Source organism: Sorex araneus, chromosome 6, assembly GCF_027595985.1.
Source record: "Sorex araneus isolate mSorAra2 chromosome 6, mSorAra2.pri, whole genome shotgun sequence".
NCBI lineage: Eukaryota > Metazoa > Chordata > Mammalia > Eulipotyphla > Soricidae > Sorex > Sorex araneus.
The window spans coordinates 57,123,829-57,141,054 of NC_073307.1; the positions used below are offsets into that span (position 1 = coordinate 57,123,829).

At 43.5% G+C, this 17,226-nt stretch overlaps 1 protein-coding gene and 1 pseudogene across 2 annotated transcripts in view; both read left to right on the forward strand.

Moving 5' to 3' along the window:
• The window catches only part of GABRG3 (gamma-aminobutyric acid type A receptor subunit gamma3), a 434,279-nt gene that overhangs the window by 342,765 nt on the left and 74,288 nt on the right, over positions 1-17,226 (forward strand). The gene's annotated exons all lie outside the window — the stretch shown is intronic.
• Positions 9,405-9,875, forward strand: LOC105943322 (ubiquitin-40S ribosomal protein S27a-like; annotated as a pseudogene).

Genomic DNA, 17,226 nt, shown 5'->3' on the forward strand with positions numbered 1-17,226 from the left:
AGTCCCCTATTTACTTGGGGACCATAACATCTTGTCAGATCGGTGTTTTACAACTATATTTTTCCAGTTCTGCTGACTGAATTTCCAATCCACTTGTTTCTTTTTCTGTTCTCAAGTGTTAAATAGAGTGTAATCACATTGGTTGATTTTTGCTTCAGTTTTTGTGCTTTTGTGCTTTTTAGTGTCTCCAAAATAAATCACTGGAGTTTTTCTCCCGATGTTTTCTTCTAGGAATTTTTGGCTTCAGGTCCTATGTTTAAGCCCTTCATCAATTTTGAACTAATTTTTGGAGTAGTATAAAAAAAGTAGGTATTGACTTTCTTCGAATTGCATGTGATTATCCAATTTTCCAAACTACATATTGAAGAGACATCTCTATTCTTATTGAATTTTTGTTTCCCTTTTCACTATATGTTTATATATATATACATACATATATATACATAGTTTATGTTTCGCTGGCCTGTGTACATATCAGTGCCATACTGTTTCATTAGTTTAGCTTTGTAACAGTTTGAAATTAGTGTGATGCCTCCAACTTTGTTCTTTTCTCAGGACTGAGTTATTAACAAAAGATAGCATTTTATCATGTTAAATATACCAACAATTGTGATTGTTAATTATGCTTATGGTTAAATATATTTGTCAAATGCTTTTTCTTATCTATTCAAGTGATCCTGTGATTCTGTCTCTACTAATGTGGTATATCACATAGATGATTTTGATATCACGTATCAGTCTCACCTGATCATGCTTGATGATCCTTTCTGTGCTGTTGAATCCCTTTTGCTAGTGTGTTGTTGATCACTAGGCAGTGAGGTAGGTCAGGATTGTCGTCTTGCAGCATCTTTGTCTGATTTTGGCATCAGTATCCAGCTGACTTCATAAAGTGAGTTTGGGGGTGTTCACTCCTTCAGCGTTTTCAAAGGATCAGAGTTAATTTTTCATTATCTGTTTGAGAGAATTAACTGCCAAAGTTAATTAACTCGCTGTGGGCTTTGCTTTGTGGTGAGGATTTTGATGACTAATTCAATATTCTTTCTCAATATCCATCTGTTCTGAGTGGCATCACCTTTGTGATTCACTCTTTGGGATTCTGTTTCCAGGTATCCTACTTGCTGGCATACATGTTTCAGTTCTACTTTATATTAATCTGTTACCTTGCTATAATATTTTACTGTCTCTACTTTCAAATTTTATTAGTCCTCCCTTTTTTGCAAGTAAGACCATCTAAAGGTTTGCCAACCTTATTTGTCTTTAGAAAAAAAGGTTTCTCAGTTTCATTTATACTATATCTTTTAGTCATAATTTTATTTATTTCTATGTGATATTTATTATCTCCTTATATCTTTATTTCTTCAATCTTATGTCTTTCTTCTTCTAGTTCTTAGAGCTATAAAGTTATTTGAAATCTTTTTACCTCTAAATGTGGATGTTTTTTGTTCCTATTCAGTTCCTTCTTAGCATTACTCTTGCAACTTCCTAAGGGAATTGCTGCAAAGCACTGCTATTTTTAAAGATTTTTTTAAATTTCCTTTTTTTCTTTGACCAATTGTTTCTTGTTTAATTTTCACATATTTGTGAATATTCAGTGTTCCTCTTATTTGTTTCTGTTTTTCATATCATTGTCATTGAGAATTATATTTGGTATTACTTCAGTCCTGTTTTGTTTTGTTTTTCAGTTGTCTTTTATTTATTTATTTTAACTTTTTATTGAATCACTGTGAGATTGACCCTTACAAAGCTGTTCGTGATTGGAGTTGAGTCATACAGTGTTCCAACACCCATCCCTCCACTAATGTACATTTCCCAGAACCAGTGTCCCCAGGTTCCCTCCCATCACACTCCCCCCACTCTCCACCCTCTGCCTGCCTCTATTACAGGGGCCTTTCTTCTCTGTCTCTGTCTCTCTTTGTCTCTCTGTCCTCTCCTTTTAGGTGTTGTGATTTGCAATATTGATACTGTTATTTCAATCTTCTTATATTCACTAAGCCTTGCTTTGTAACTGAACATATGTTCTGCTTGGACAATGTCCCATGTGCTCTTAAGAAGAGAGTGTTCTCATTTCTCCGCGCCCGCACCCCCAGAATGACTGACGAAGAGGAGGGAGCTGCTTGGGACACCAGCAGCCCACCAGCAACCTGCAGTATGTGACTTGAGAGTTTCCGCCAGGTCCCCCGAGCGGGGGCCCGGCGTTTCTCTTTTTTTTTTCTTTAATCTCTCTCTCTTTCCCTCAACTTCTCCTGGGCACAGCACAGCATCTACCCCACTTCTCTGAGCACAAAATGGAGAGACGCACCCAAATGCGCGGCGCGGCTGGCGGGGGATCGAGGGCGGGGAAGTACCGGTCTCCGCCCACATCGGACACTTAAAGAGAGTGCAGCCACGTGGGCTTTCCCATTTCTCCACGCCCGCACCCCCAGAATGACTGACGAAGAGGAGGGAGCTGCTTGGGACACCAGCAGCCCACCAGCAACCTGCAGTATGTGACTTGAAAGTTTCCGCCAGGTCCCCCGTGCGGAAATCTCTCTCTCTCTCCTTCAACTTTTTCCCTGGACTTTAGACAGAAACCCAAAACCGCGCGGCCGCCACCGCGGCCGCGCGACCTAATGTCATCTTAGTATCAGCATTATGTAATGGTTCCTTCTTAATGGGTCGGACTTTTGTGGGTGATCCTAACAAGAATAGTAAGTATTTTGTTGAAATATTGAAGGCAATCAAAATGGTAGCCATCTCTCTAGACTGAGCTAAGCTATATCCCCACGCCGGCTGAGAAGAAATATCCTTCTTTCTCGAGAAGAAACGTGGCGTGGTGTCAAACATAGTGTGATGTCCATTAAGCAAACAGACCTGGTGGCGTGGGAATGGGAAATAAGGGGAAAAATTAGGTACATGGACCAGCGGGACGCTGGTGGTATCTCGAGCCGGAGCCGATATCAGCGCAAGACCTTTGGTTCCAGAAACTGCTTGCAGACACTCTACTAGACTATCAACTAAGCCAGAGCCCCACGCCGGCTGATGACGGGAAATAACCATCCTCTTCGGTTTTTTTCCCTTTGTCAGACAGCGTGGCGATTACTAAACAGGCGTGAACTCGGTGGCGCGGGGCAAGGGGGAAAAAGAAAAGTTATGTAACAAACAGCAGGACTTAATATCTCTATATTCTTAGTAATGGAGAACTATCAAATGCCTCATTGGCAATAGGACTGTCTTTTTCTTTTTGGGGGGAAACCCCAGCAACGGTAGTGAGTTGTGTGTTGAAACATGGAATGTAATCGAGATAAGCGTAAATGAAGTGAAACTTATCACGTACAAGGGTGGGGACTAGGGAGGTGGGAGGGGGCGGCAGATATACTGGGGGGGTTGGGGATGGAAGATGGGCACTGGTGAAGGGAAGGGTGTTTGAATATTGTATAACTGACATAATCCTGAGAACTTTGTAACCCTCCACTTGGTGATTCAATAAAAAAAAAAATAAAAGAAGAGAGTGTTCTGCGGCTGTTAGTACAATGTTCTGTAAACGTTTGTTCAGTGGTACTGGTTTAATATTTAACTTAAGTCCAATGTTTCTTTTTCAAGTTTCAGACTCTACTGTAACCATTGTTGAAAGTAGAGATTTTGAAGTCCCTTTCAGTTATTGCCTTGTCCTTTATTGCTGTCTTCTAGTTTTTCATCACTTATATCACTCATCATCCCATTGATCTTCGATTTGCTCGAGTAGGCGCCAGTAATATCTCTATTTGTCCCTATCATATGCTAGTGTAGCCCAATGGTATCTGCTCACTCCAGGAACACAAAGAGCCTCAAACTGTTCATTCAGGGTTTTGGCTAAGAAGTCTGACCATCTCGTAGGTAGGCGGCCACATGGTCTTTTGACATCCCGTGGAATCCAGTTGGTAATAGTCCAGCAGTCATCTCTGAATTGCATTACATGTCTGACTCATCTGATTTTCGACGCCTTGGCAAACAAGACAGCATCCCTGATTCTTGATCATCGATAGAGGTCAGAACTCGGGATTCCTTCTCTCACTTTAGTGAAATATGATATTCCAAGCATAGCTTTTTCGATTCTTCTTTGGGATACCCAAATAGCATTCTCGTCCTGTTTTTGTAGGACCCAGGTCTCTGAGGTATATGTTAGTGCAAGAAGAATGGTGGAGTTGAAAAGATGTGCCCAGAGCGGAGGTTCTTTGTCCCCTTAAACACTTCTTCAACGCTCTTGAAGATGTCCCACGATGCTCTCTTCCTCCTGTGCAGTTCTGGCACCAAGTTGTTCCTCATGTTGAGTTCATGACCCTGGTACACATAGCTGCTACATTTGGAGATGTTTGTTCCATTGAGATCAAATAGAACATCAGGAACTAGTTCATTTTTCCATGAACGTTGTCTTGGTGAGATTCAGCTGCAGTACGACCTTTCCACACTCGCGGTCGAAGTCGGCCAGCATTTGTGCCGCTTGGCTAATGTTTGGTGTTATTAGAATGGTGTCTTCAGTGAAGTAGAGGTGGTGTAGTTGCCGACCGTCTATCTTCACTCCCATTCCTTCCCATTCCAGTTGTTGCATGATGTTCTCAAGGGTGGCACTGAAGAGTTTTGGTGAAATGGTATCACCCTGCTGAATACCTCTCTTTACGTCAATGATCATTTCCTTGTAGAATGGTGAGATCCTGGTGGTGAATCCATAATACAGCTCGAAGAGGATCTTGATATACTGATTTTGAATGCCCTGTTTGGCTAGGGCTTCAATGACCACTTTAGTCTCAACAGAATCAAAGGATTTCTTTAAATCGATGAACATTAGATAGATGGTATCTTGAACTCTCACAAAGCTTCAGTTAGCTTTGTCATCATGTGGATATGGTCAATCATGTTGAATCCTTTTCGGAACCTGGTTTGCTTGCATGGTTGTCCTTCGTCTAGTGTTCTGACTATTCTATTAAGCATGACTCAAGTGAACAAATGAGATAAATACCTTATCAGCCGACCTCCACTACCCAGCCACCTCCACACTCCAGGCCGCTTTTTGGACATATCATAAGACACTTAATACCCATTTTCCATAATTACTGCACCATATCTGATGGGGTTCAAATATGATGTGAACCATGTAAACACCATGTAAGGGTGATTATAGGCTGCCCTGAAAGCCTCCACCCTTCTCAGAGAGACTGGCAAGCTGCCATGAGTACCCCGCCCACATGGCAGAGCCTGGCAAGCTACCCGTGGCATATTCAATATGCCAAAAATAGTAAGAACAATGGGCCTCATTCCCCTGACACTGAAAGAGTCCCCAATATGGCAGCGTTAAGAAGCATGAGCAAGGAGAGACTGATAAAATCTCAGGGACAAACTAGACTTCCAAAATGAAGAAGGACTAAAATGACTGTCTGTGCTTTTAATGCACGTACACTGGCATCGGAAGCATCTATCGAGGACCCGATGGTTCAAGCTCAGAAGACCAATTACAACATCATTGGTCTGACCGAGACGAGAAGGCATCGATTACATCACGCCATTTTCGACACTGAAAAAAGAACTGTTCCTCAGAACATGCGACAATAGAGGTGTTGGTGGTGTCGGTGTCCTTGTCAACACAAACTTGGCCATGAGCATTGATTCATTCAAATGCTAAAAATCCGAACGGACAATTACACTTGAATAGATGTTGCACATGGCTGGAAGTTTCTATCTTCTTCATCTACATCACCAATATCCAACTATGATGAAGAAGAAGAAATAGAGAATTTCTACATGAAGCTGGAGAAGTTCTATAAAGAAGACCACACCTTCTACAAGATCGTTGTTGGTGATTTTAATGCCAAGATGGGACCAAGAAGGTTACCTGAAAAACTCCACATCGGGCCCCATCGCCTAGATTGGAATCGACCAAGACCATCCATGGTAACTCACAGTTCCAGAAGGCCAAATCTAAATGTTGGACATGGGAGTCTCCCGGTGGAAAGTTCCACAATGAAATTGACCACATAATATTCAATCGATGGTTTTACTGACCAATATCGCTGTTGTCCCAAAGTTCCAAATGAGATTGGACCACTGTCTCCTTTGTGCAAAATTCTACTTCACAGAGCAGGGAGAAAGGTCTGCAAAGTTTAAGTTTAAGAAGAGAACTTCCAGAATGACCACCAACTGGGAGCTTTTTGGCACTATTATGGCAACGTGGGAAGATGCCATTGTTGACATTGACGAGATATGATCGACTCATTCAGCACCTCCATGACTGCTCGAGGAATGCCGAGAGAGTGGGAAAGCCACAAACAGATGCCTTGTCTTCGGAAACTCTCGAGCTCATTTGCCAATGTGGTTTGTCACGAGCCTCAGACAATCACAAGCTAACGTCCAAGCTCGCAAAGCTGTGCAGAGAAGCGATAAAGGAAGACCTCAAAGAGAGAAGAGCAGCAGTGTTGGCCAATGCAGCAGAAGCTGGGAAAAGTATTCACAATGCTCGCCTATCCTTCTCGAACTACAGACCAAGATCATTGCCCTCGAAGTCCTGATGGATCTATCACATCTTCCAGTAGGGCAATGGAGAGGATTATTAAGGACTTCTACTTGGATCTCTTTGATAGCCATCTCCACCTGCCATACCAAATTTCGCAGGATGGATATGTCATTCCCATTGTTATCCCTTCCGAAATCTGACATGCCATTTCATCAGTAAAGACACGTACAGCACCTGGTCCAGACAAGGTCAGACCTGAACACCTGAAGAATCTTCCACCAGTACTCATCACTGGCTCAGCTCTTCACACGCTACCTGTCTGAATAGGAAGGTTCTGTCCCAATGGAAAACCAGCAGGTTTTTCTTGTTCTGTTGTACAAGAAGGGAGATATCCATGACATAGGCAACTTTGCCCAATCTGCCTGTTGTCCATCATCTAGTTTGTTCATACTTTTTTAATATATATAAATACCCCTATGCTAGTATTAGGGCATCAGTATTTATGATTTTATAGTTTCTTGAACTTCACCCCATTATCATTATATAATCATCCTCATCAGCCTCTTGCTACAAATATTGACCCAGTATCTATTTTAGAATATAGCATCCCTTTTATCTTTTGATTTCCTTTTGTCTGGATTATCTTTTCTCATACATGTACTGTGACCTCTATATGTTTCTGAAGATAAAGCAAGTCTCCTGAGAACATCACGATATTGGGTTGTTTTTTCTTTTCCTAATAAGTTTGTCTACACTGTGGCTTTTGAGTGGAGAATTTTAAATAGCTCAAACTTACTATCAATAAGGCAGTGGTATGACTGTCTTGTTATTGTTCTCTGGGTATTTTGCAGTTCCTTTGTATCTTAGCTCTCTTTCATTGTGAAGATAATTTCAGAGTATTTCTGTGGTGGAATACTTTGCTACCCTTCTCTTATATGTAACTTACCATAAATTTTTGTTTTGTGGCTACCTTGAGGTTTACTGAAAAAAATCTCATAAATATTGCAGTCTACTTTATGATGATAATAAAATAAATAACACATGAAGACACTGCTCTATTCTCCCCATTTTGTCCTTCATGCCACAACTTGTATCTTCTTATATTGTTTAACCATTAACAAATGATTAAAGCTGAGCAATAATTTTGTTTTTCAACCAATTACAAGGTGACCTTTAATAAACATTTAGGGTATACTAAATGTTACTATACTAAATGTAGCATAAATCACACAAGCAGCATAGCATATATACCACTACTTAGCACAGATGTCATACCACACTTATTTTCTTTTTTTTTTTTTAATTTTATTTATTTTTAATTAGAGAATCACCGTGAGGGTACAGTTACAGATTTATACACTTTTGTGCTTATACTTCCCTCATACAAAGTTCGGGAACCCATCCCTTCACCAGTGCCCATTCTCCACCACCCGTAAACCCAGCGTCCCTCCCACCCTCCCCAATCCCACCTCCCCCCCACCCCACCCTGCCACTGTGGCAAGGCATTCCCTTCTGTTCTCTCTCTCTAATTAGCTGTTGTGGTTTGCAATAAAGGTGTTCAGTGGCCGCTGTGCTCAGTCTCTAGCCCTCATTCAGCCCGCAACTCCCTTCCCCCACATGGCCTTCGACTACAATGTAGTTGGTGATCGCTTCTCTGAGTTGACCTTTCCCCGGAACGTGAGGCCAGCCTCGAAGCCATGGAGTCAACCTCCTGGTACTTATTTCTACAGTTCTTGGGTGATAGTCTCCCACTCTGTTATTCTATATACCATAGATGAGTGCAATCTTTCTATGTCTGTCTCTCTCTTCCTGACTCATTTCACTCAGCATGAAACTTTTCATGCCCATCCACTTAACTACAAAATTCTTGACCTCCTTTTTTCTAACAGCTGCATAGTATTCCATTGTATAGATGTACCAAAGTTTCCTCAACCAGTCATCCGTTCTGGGGCATTCGGGTTTTTTCCAGATTCTGGCTATTGTAAACAGTGCTGCGATAAACATACATGTGCAGATGTTGTTTCGATTGTACTTTTTTGCCTCTCTGGGATATATTCCCAGCAGTGGTATTGCTGGGTCAAATGGGAATTCAATATCTAATTTTTTGAGAATCGTCCAAATTGTTTTCCAGAAGGGCTGAACCAGTCGGCATTCCCACCAGCAGTGAAGAAGGGTCCCTTTCTCCCCACATCCTCTCCAACAGCGGTTGCTTTTGTTCTTTTGGATGTGTGCTAGTCTCTGTGGTGTGAGGTGGTATCTCAAAGTTGTTTTGATCTGCATCTCTCTGATGATTAGTGATGCAGAGCACTTTTTCATGTGCCTTTTGGCCATTCGTATTTCTTCCTTGGTAAAGTTTCTGTTCATTTCTTCGCCCCATTTTTTGATGGGGTTGGATGTTTTCTTCTTGTAGAGTTCAACCAGTGCTTTATATACCATTGATATCAACCCCTTATCTGATGGGTATTGTGTAAATATCCTTTCCCATTCTGTGGATAGTCTTTGGATTCTGGTCAATGTATCTCTTGCGGTGCAGAAGCTTTTTAGTTTAATGTAGTCCCATTTGTTGATCTCTGTTTTTACTAGATTGCTTAGTTCCGTGTCACCTTTGAAGATACCTTTATCTTCAATATCGTGGAGGGTTTCGCCGACCTTGTCTTCAATGTACCTTATGGTTTGTACCACACTTATTTTCAATACTTTTGTCCTTTCACACTTTCACTGACATTAAATGGCCAGTGCATGGCTATATTTCAGTATTGTAGTGGTCTAAATTTGGTTTTGTTAGATATACATTTTTCATGTGTCTATTTAGTGTACTTTCCATTTGAAATATTATTCTCAGCATTTTTTCAATTAACAGTACAGCTTTTTTTTTGGAGATTAGGCAGGATAGAAAACACTCTTCTCTTTCTGATCCACCATCTGAGGTAGGCCCACCACTAAGATGCAGATTCTCATAAAAACCCTTATGGGAAAGACTATCACTCTGGAGGTCGAACCCTCAGATATGATAGAAAATGTCAAGGCCAAGATCCAGGATAAGGAAGGAATTCCTCCTGATCAACAAAGATTGATCTTCGCTGGTAAACAACTTGAAGATGGACATACTTTGTCTGACTACAACATCCAAAATGAGTCCATTCTTCATCTCATTTTTGAGACTTCGGGGTGGTGCAAAGAAAAGGAAGAAGAAGTCTTACACCACTCCCAAGAAGAATAAGCATAAAAAAAGAAGGTTAAACTGGCTGTCCTGAAATACTACAAGGTGGGTGAGAATGGCAAAATCAGCCGCCTTCACTGAGAATGCCCTTCAGATGAATGTGGTGCTGGAGTGTTTATGGCCAGCCACTTTGACAGACATTATTGTGGCAAATGTTGTCTGACATACTATTTCAACAAACCAGAAGACAAATAATTTACCTGTATGGGTTAATAAAAGGCATGAACTCTTAAAAAAAGAAAAAGAAAACAGTCTTCTGTCTTCTGTCTCCTTCACTTACAGTGCTCTAATTTCTTGTTTGGTAGTTTTTTCCTTCTGTCACTTTGACTAAATCACATGATCCTCTTTAAGCTAAGAGAGTTTCAGCTGAAATCCACTGGTAGATTGATGTGGGTTCTTTTGTATGAGAGAATTGAAAATAATATTGCTTTTAAACTTTTTCTTTAGATATTTCTCTGTTTCATCTCGTAGACAATAGTTTAGTGATTTAAATGTTGTGGTGACAAGACGGCCTGTACTTTTGTATCCAAATGTTAGTTTGGAGAACTTTACTGCCATTATTGACATAATCTTTCCTGACTGTTACTAACCTCTTTTCCTTAAGGATTTTCCTTAAAGGTCAGAGGTTGTCTAATATTCTACTGTGATAGCTTTAGATTCTCATCGCTTTGTTCCACTTTTCTTCTTTCCCCTCTGACTAGATAACTTAAAATATCTTTCTTCAGGTTCATTAAAACTTTCTTCTACGCGGTCTAATCGACCATTGATTAGTCATATTCACAGTTCAGGCATCGTACTCTTCAGTTCCAAAATCTGTGCTTGGGTCTTGTTTGTTTTCTCTCTGTTAGACCTTATCTTAGTTATTGTATTGTTTTCTAGGTTTCTCTTAATCATGCATTGTTCTCCTACAGATCATCCAGAGAGGGGCCCGGAACGATAGTACAGTGGGTAGGGCATTTGTCTTGCATGCGGCTGACCCAGGTTCAACCCCAGGCATCCCATATTGTCCCTCCAAGCACCACCAGAAATAATTTTTGAGCACAGAGCCAGGAATAACCACTAGCATCTCTAGGTGTGACCCGAAAAGGAAAGAAAAGAAAAACAGACCATCTAGGAAAAGTTCATTTTAATTCCTCAGTCAATTCTGTCAGGCAGATTCCCATCTGTGTTCAGTTACTAGTGGTCACTGAGCTTCTTGGTGCTGTTTCAACCCCCTGGTTCTTTGTGATCTAAGAGCTTACAGAGGTGCCTGTGCTTTTGGTGAAGAGTCACCGTTTCCAGACTGACTTGAGTGAGAAAGACCTTTCTCTGAAGCTGGGGCATGCTGTGGCCCTAGGGCCCCAGGAGTAGGGGTGCAGGCTGCCAAGTCTCAGCAGTAGATCTGGGAGGACCTTCTGGATATATTAGACCATGGCAAATGAGGATCATAAATATGTTTTCATTCTATTAAAAATATTCTTTAATTCCTTAAAGAAGCATGATTTATAAAGCTATTGGTAGTTGCATTTTAGACATATCCACTCCAATCCCACACCAGCATCAACTTCCCTTCACCGGTGTTCCCAGACATCCACCACCACTACCATCCTAACCCACCTTGATGAGCACATTACAAGGTTTGATGGTCGAAGGTGTGGTACAAATACACAACGAAATACTATGGAGCTATAAGGAATCCAAATCAAGCAATTTTCTACCACCTGTTTGGAACTGGAAGCTATGTTGAGTGAAGTAAGCCAGAAGAAGAAAAAAACCTAGGATAATCTCACTTACCTATAGTATACAGAGCAACAGGATGAGAAATGTAATGAGGTAAAGGGGGATGTCTAAATCACCCTTGAGCTCAGGGAGGAGGACAGAGAAGAAAAGAAATCAAGAGAGGAAGGAAGATGAGAAAGGGAAGTGATGGGGGATCAGGGAGCAGGGCTTTGGAGATATGGGAGAGTGCAGGGCTGGATATCCAAAGCACAGACTACACAGCATTGTGAGCACATGTGTGTTCTTTGATGAGTACTGCACCACTCACAGAGGCTGTAAGGCTGCTGGTGTCCCCTGCAGTTCCTACACTTACCCCACTAAGGACCCAGCCAGAGCTGGTGGTACTGTTGTCAGCCATGTGTAGTTGACCCTCAGGGGTAGATGCCTGTGTAGTGACCATGACCAGTTGCAAATGCACATTAGGTGGGGCAGCAAAGGGCAGGTGCAGTTACATAGGCAGTCCCGGGACTGCTGGTTGTCACTGTGCACACATACAGCTCTGGGTTCTCTGCGGAGGTGAGTGACAGGTGGGTGCATGCACATCAATGGAACAACCCACCAAGGTGAGGTCAGCGGGACAGGCCAGCAGCAGGAGGCAGGGACCTGCATGCCCTGGCTGTTGGGATGTACCCCCAGTGCTGACAGCTCTCACTGTGCATGCATGTCCAGCAATTAAGGCCAGTGATGGACAATGACCCCAAATGTACCCACTGCATGGCTGCAGAGACCCAGGCTTTGCGTTGGTGCAGTTCCAGGCTCAAAGGCTCCCTGCAGGGGACTTGGGAAGCAAAATGAAAACCAATAGATAAAATCTGCAGGGGACCTGGTGTCCCTGCTGACTACTGGGCCACAAGATGTCCAGTGTTAGGTCCAAAGATCCCATTGAGTTGTGGCCAGTCACCAGAAACACATTTTCAAACTGTTTCAATCCCCAAACACTGATCTACTTGGAGGTACAAATAAAAAAATAAAAATCAGGGTTTGGATGTTGTTGGAGTGTTTTGTTTTTGCCATGAAAATGAAGGAGCATCAATAATAGGGTGGATACTTGTAGTTTATGCTTTGGGAGAGGATGGTTTTTTAGAGGGGGAGGTCTGTGCTCCCCTATTTATCCTCAGGGCTTATTCCTGGTTCTGTACTCAGGAATTATTCCTAGAGAGGATTGGGGCACCAAATTCAGTGCTGGGAGTGACCCCAAGTGTGCCAAGTACAAAGCAAGTGCCCTACCTGCTGTCCCATCATGCCAGCCCTCTAGTAGTTAGTTCTGAGCATTGAATTTGAGGATTCACTTTAGCGAACTTATGAAATATTTTCTCAGTTATCTTTGATGAGAAACAGAATGCTTTGGAACATTTGTGCAATGTCAGTTTCCTGCACACACAGTCAAACTGTCCCTCTTGCAAAGAATATATTGTGTCATATATCTTAGCTACCATAACTAACTTTGTCACCTGGAGTTATTGGTCCCAGAAGTCATCTTGTTGTTCTGCTCTGGCTGAGCAGCTAAGCACAGAACAGCATAGCAGGTACTTTTGTTTCTTCAGGCTGGGCTGGGAGAGCAGCCTTGAAAAGAGGCTTAATTATCCTTGAACTTCCCCCTACAGAGCTATCAGAAGCTGCCAACACACTCCCGGGGGAACGCAATGCTCCACTATTTCTCTTCTCCTACTCGGTGTCAAAGAACGGTTTTCTACAGAACTTGCTTTCATCGTCATTGGCTCTGTGTCAAACCAATACCTGACCTGGAAAATCTTGAGGGCTCTCCCGCTCAGCTGTGGCAGGTCCACATCAGGGTAGAACCCAGGCCACCTGGGAGCAGTGCTGCACACCCTCCCTTCATATCCTTCTTGTTCCTCCTGGGAAGAACAGCCAAACCAACACATTCTAGTGCATGGTACCCGGATGTTCCTAGAGCATAAGCTCTTAGTTTGTGATGAGGCTCATCATCAATAAATCCAGAACATTTCAAAGAGATTTGCTGGGACCAGAGAGATGGTACAGCAGGTAGGGCACTCGCCTTGCACATGGCCAATTTGGGTTCAATTCCTGGCATCCCGTATGGTCCCCCAAGTCCTGCCAGGACTGACTCCTGAGTGCAGAGCCAGGTGTAAGCTCTGAACACTGCCAGGTGTGACCCACAAACAAAAACACTCAAAGAGCTCCTCTGAATCACATCCATTGTGAGTGCCAAAGTGAGAACCCAATGTACAGAATTCCCCAAAGTAATTTTTCTCCAAAACATTAAGTTTTATCTAGATAACATCAGTTTGCATGATCATACATGCTTTAGGAACACAGTGTCACCAGACCACCCCACAAACAAAGCTCCATTGTCCCACCAGCACTGTCTCGATCCCTCCCTCCCTCCCCCTATCCCCACTGCCCATACACATGCACATACCAGAAACTGCACTTCTGTTTCATATTCTGAGGGTCTGCTCTCACTGGACCTTGTCATTCCCTGGATTTGCTTCGTTATATTGTCTGGCATTTGCCTTTCTCCTTCTGACTTCTGTAGCTCACCCCTCCAGTTATAAACATGCTGTAGCAAATGGTAAGATTTCATCTTTTCTCATATCCATTGTGTATATCAACCATAAATTCTTCATTCATCTGTCAGGCCCTTGGTTTGTTTCCAGATCTTAGCTATTATAAGGAAGGCTGTAGTGAGCGTAGGTGTACATATGTATTTTCAGATTCAGACTTTCATATTCTTTGGACAGCTACCTATGACTAGAATTATGGCAGTTGAATGTTTAATTTTTGGAAAAATCTCCATACTGTTTTTCACAGAGGCAGAACCAGTTTCTAGTCTCCTTTTCCTAGACTCCTGACAGCAGTTATTATTTCTAACATTCTATTTTATTTAGGGGTTAACTGGGGTCACACCTGGTGGTGCTCAGGGTAGCACAGTGCCCAGGATTGAACTCAGTGTGTCCCCCACATGCAGACTGAGCCAGAGGAACCCTGGAGAAACCAACTGCCCAGTTATCTTGGGATAATTGCCCCTGGAAGGGGCAATTCAGATTGCTGAATTGAATTCAGGTCACTGAACTCTCTGGAGGGATCAGTGACCCCCCTCGGGTGCTGGGGTTCAGGCTCATTACTGTTTGGTAGGCTGGCTTTGGTCTCTCCACTTCCTCCCGTCCTCTGCTCCCCAAAGCAGGGACCAGCAGTGCCTTTCTGTGTGTCCCCAGTGCTTGCTTCTTCATGCTGTGGCTCATACTCAGCATTGCTGTGTGGCCACCCCAGAACTATGCCGTTCCCCACAACCACAGGCTCAGTGTGAGGCACAGATAGTGGGGCAGTGGAAAGATGGTGAATGGACCATCCACATTTCTGGGTCTGATCGACAGTTCTCCTGCTAGTAAAGCCTCCATGAGAGGCACAGTTCTAGATTTCACCTGCTGGCTTTCTGGGCTTCTGCAGAAGGGGCCCTTTTTATTACACAGTTGAATTGGGTGTGGGAGAACCTAGAACCCTGGTAACCTTTCTCTTTCACGGGTGGAGAGCCAAAGGGAAATATTCCATCAGTGTAGTCATTTCCTTGTGAGTGGTGGACGGCCTGAGGTCAGAGGTTCAGTCCATCAAAGCCAGTAGGAGGGGGGGCTGGAGCAATAGCACAGTGGGCAGGGTGTTTGCCTTGCACATGGCCGACCCAGGTTTGATTCCCAGCATCCCATATGGTCCCCCCCGAGCACCACCAGGAGTGATTCCTGAGTGCATGAGCCAGGAGTAAACCCCTGCACATCACCAGGTGTGACCCCAAAACAAAAAAAACCAAAAAACAAAAAAGCCAGTAGGAGCTGTGGGTGGGGGTGGCCACGCAGCCTCTTTCTCCAGGAGGCTGCCCCATCTGCAGGCAGAGTAGATGGGCCCTCAGAACTGCCAGTATCTGGGCCTCTGGAGATAAAATCAGTTCGTGGGCTGCATCATTCCCCCCCACTCACCACCACCACCAATTCATATGGTGGAGTCATGACTCCTAGCACCTCAGAATGCAACTGCATTTAAAGAGAGATGTTTGCTGCAAAGGTGAGGAAGGTTCAGTGGGGTTCTGTGAGTCTCCTAACCCAAACTGCAGGTTTCTTCTCTGAGGAATGGGCGACATGGGCACACACAAAGGGATGTTGTCTGAGACATTGGTCCCAGAACTCAGTCGAGAGCGGCCTGCTGGCCCCTGGCTCTAAGCTCTGCAGCCGCCTATCCATTCACCTCCACCAGGTGAGCTGCTCCATCTGCAGGGCTGGGCTGTGGTGGCCCAAGCTGACAGGAACACAGTCCCGGGTGGTTCCTGCCACTCCATCACCTCATTGCCCTCAGCTTTCATTTTGCTGTGACTCATGTTCCCCACCAAGGCCCTTCTGCTTCAGTGAGGGGGTACACAGTACACCATGGGTCACTGTGGGCCTCGCCACTGTGGCACTTGCCACGTGTGCCATAACCAGGCATTTCCCAGAACATATCGTGTCCCTCTCGCTCAGCTCAGTCATGGCTGTTGGGATACGGGAGTGAAGGAACCGTGACCATGGGAGCAGCCTGGGCCGGGAATGGGGAGACACAGCTGATGAAAGACACAGGTGCCCGTGTCACTCTGGGAACCAGCATGGCTCTGGGCCTCAGAATTGTTCCCCAACAGAAGCACCAGAGATACTGCCTAACCGCTATCCCCAGCTGAGTGGGAACACAAGTCCACTCACAATTCTTGACAAGTAGACCAATGGGATGCTGGTGGCTGAGAGAATGGGCAGGCAATGGAGGGGTGTTAGGCCGGTATGCCCTGAAGTGGTAAGGAGAGAGGAGAGGGGGGACATTTGGGTGAGGAGCATGGTCCCCCACGCAGACACACCTTTCCCAGTTGTGGTCGAAGACAGGCTAGAAACATTCAGCTTCTTTCTGCTCCATTATGAACCACATATATGATTTAATAGTAAAGAGTCTGCATGTATTGTCAATGGGGTATTTTAGAGGTTCCCCTCCAAATTGGACCGCCGCATGAAAAGATCATAGCTTTTTTTTTCTCTAAAAAGAAATTTATTTATTACCAGTTTTATTTATTTCCGTCTACTGATTCATTGGATGTACCCGACCTTTACATAAATAGAATTGTAAGTGTATCCAACCTTGCCCTTGATTTTTTGTGTGTAAATAAAGATTAAATAAATTAAATAATTTATTGTGTAAATAAGTTTAAATAAACTTCCGTGTTTCTTTATTCATAATGCAGTTGTCACAAGCTTTCATGTTCAGACACCAATCCCACCACCAAAGTGACCTTCCATCTACCACTGGCCTCTTTTTCCAAACCACTGGCCAAGCCTGCTCCCTTAGCAGACACACAATAATTTATTTTTTCTTGTTTGTTGCAACTAAATGACTAAAGGAATTATCAAAAATGCTTCAGTAAAAGAAAATGTGTGAAAATTGTTCTATCTAATCACGGGGCTGTTAAATCCTTGTCTAAGGATTTACTGAGCTGTTGGTTGCTAATTGAGCCTTCAGTGTTCGTGTTTTTAGCAGTTTGGTGGAGCAGTGGAATTTAGCCCTTGGCGTGGCTGCAGTGGTGGGATGTGAGTGTGGCAACTGGGGCTTTAAGGGTACCACAACCCTCCCAAGGGTACCCCGTGATCTTAATTTCTTTTACTCATTAATCTGTTAAAAATTTATCATCTGGGTCCAGAGCAATAGTATAGTCAGTGGGGTGTTTGCCTGGCATGAGACTGACCCCAGTTCAATTCCCAGCCCCACAGATGGCTCCTGAGCACCACCAGGAGTAATTCTTGAGTGC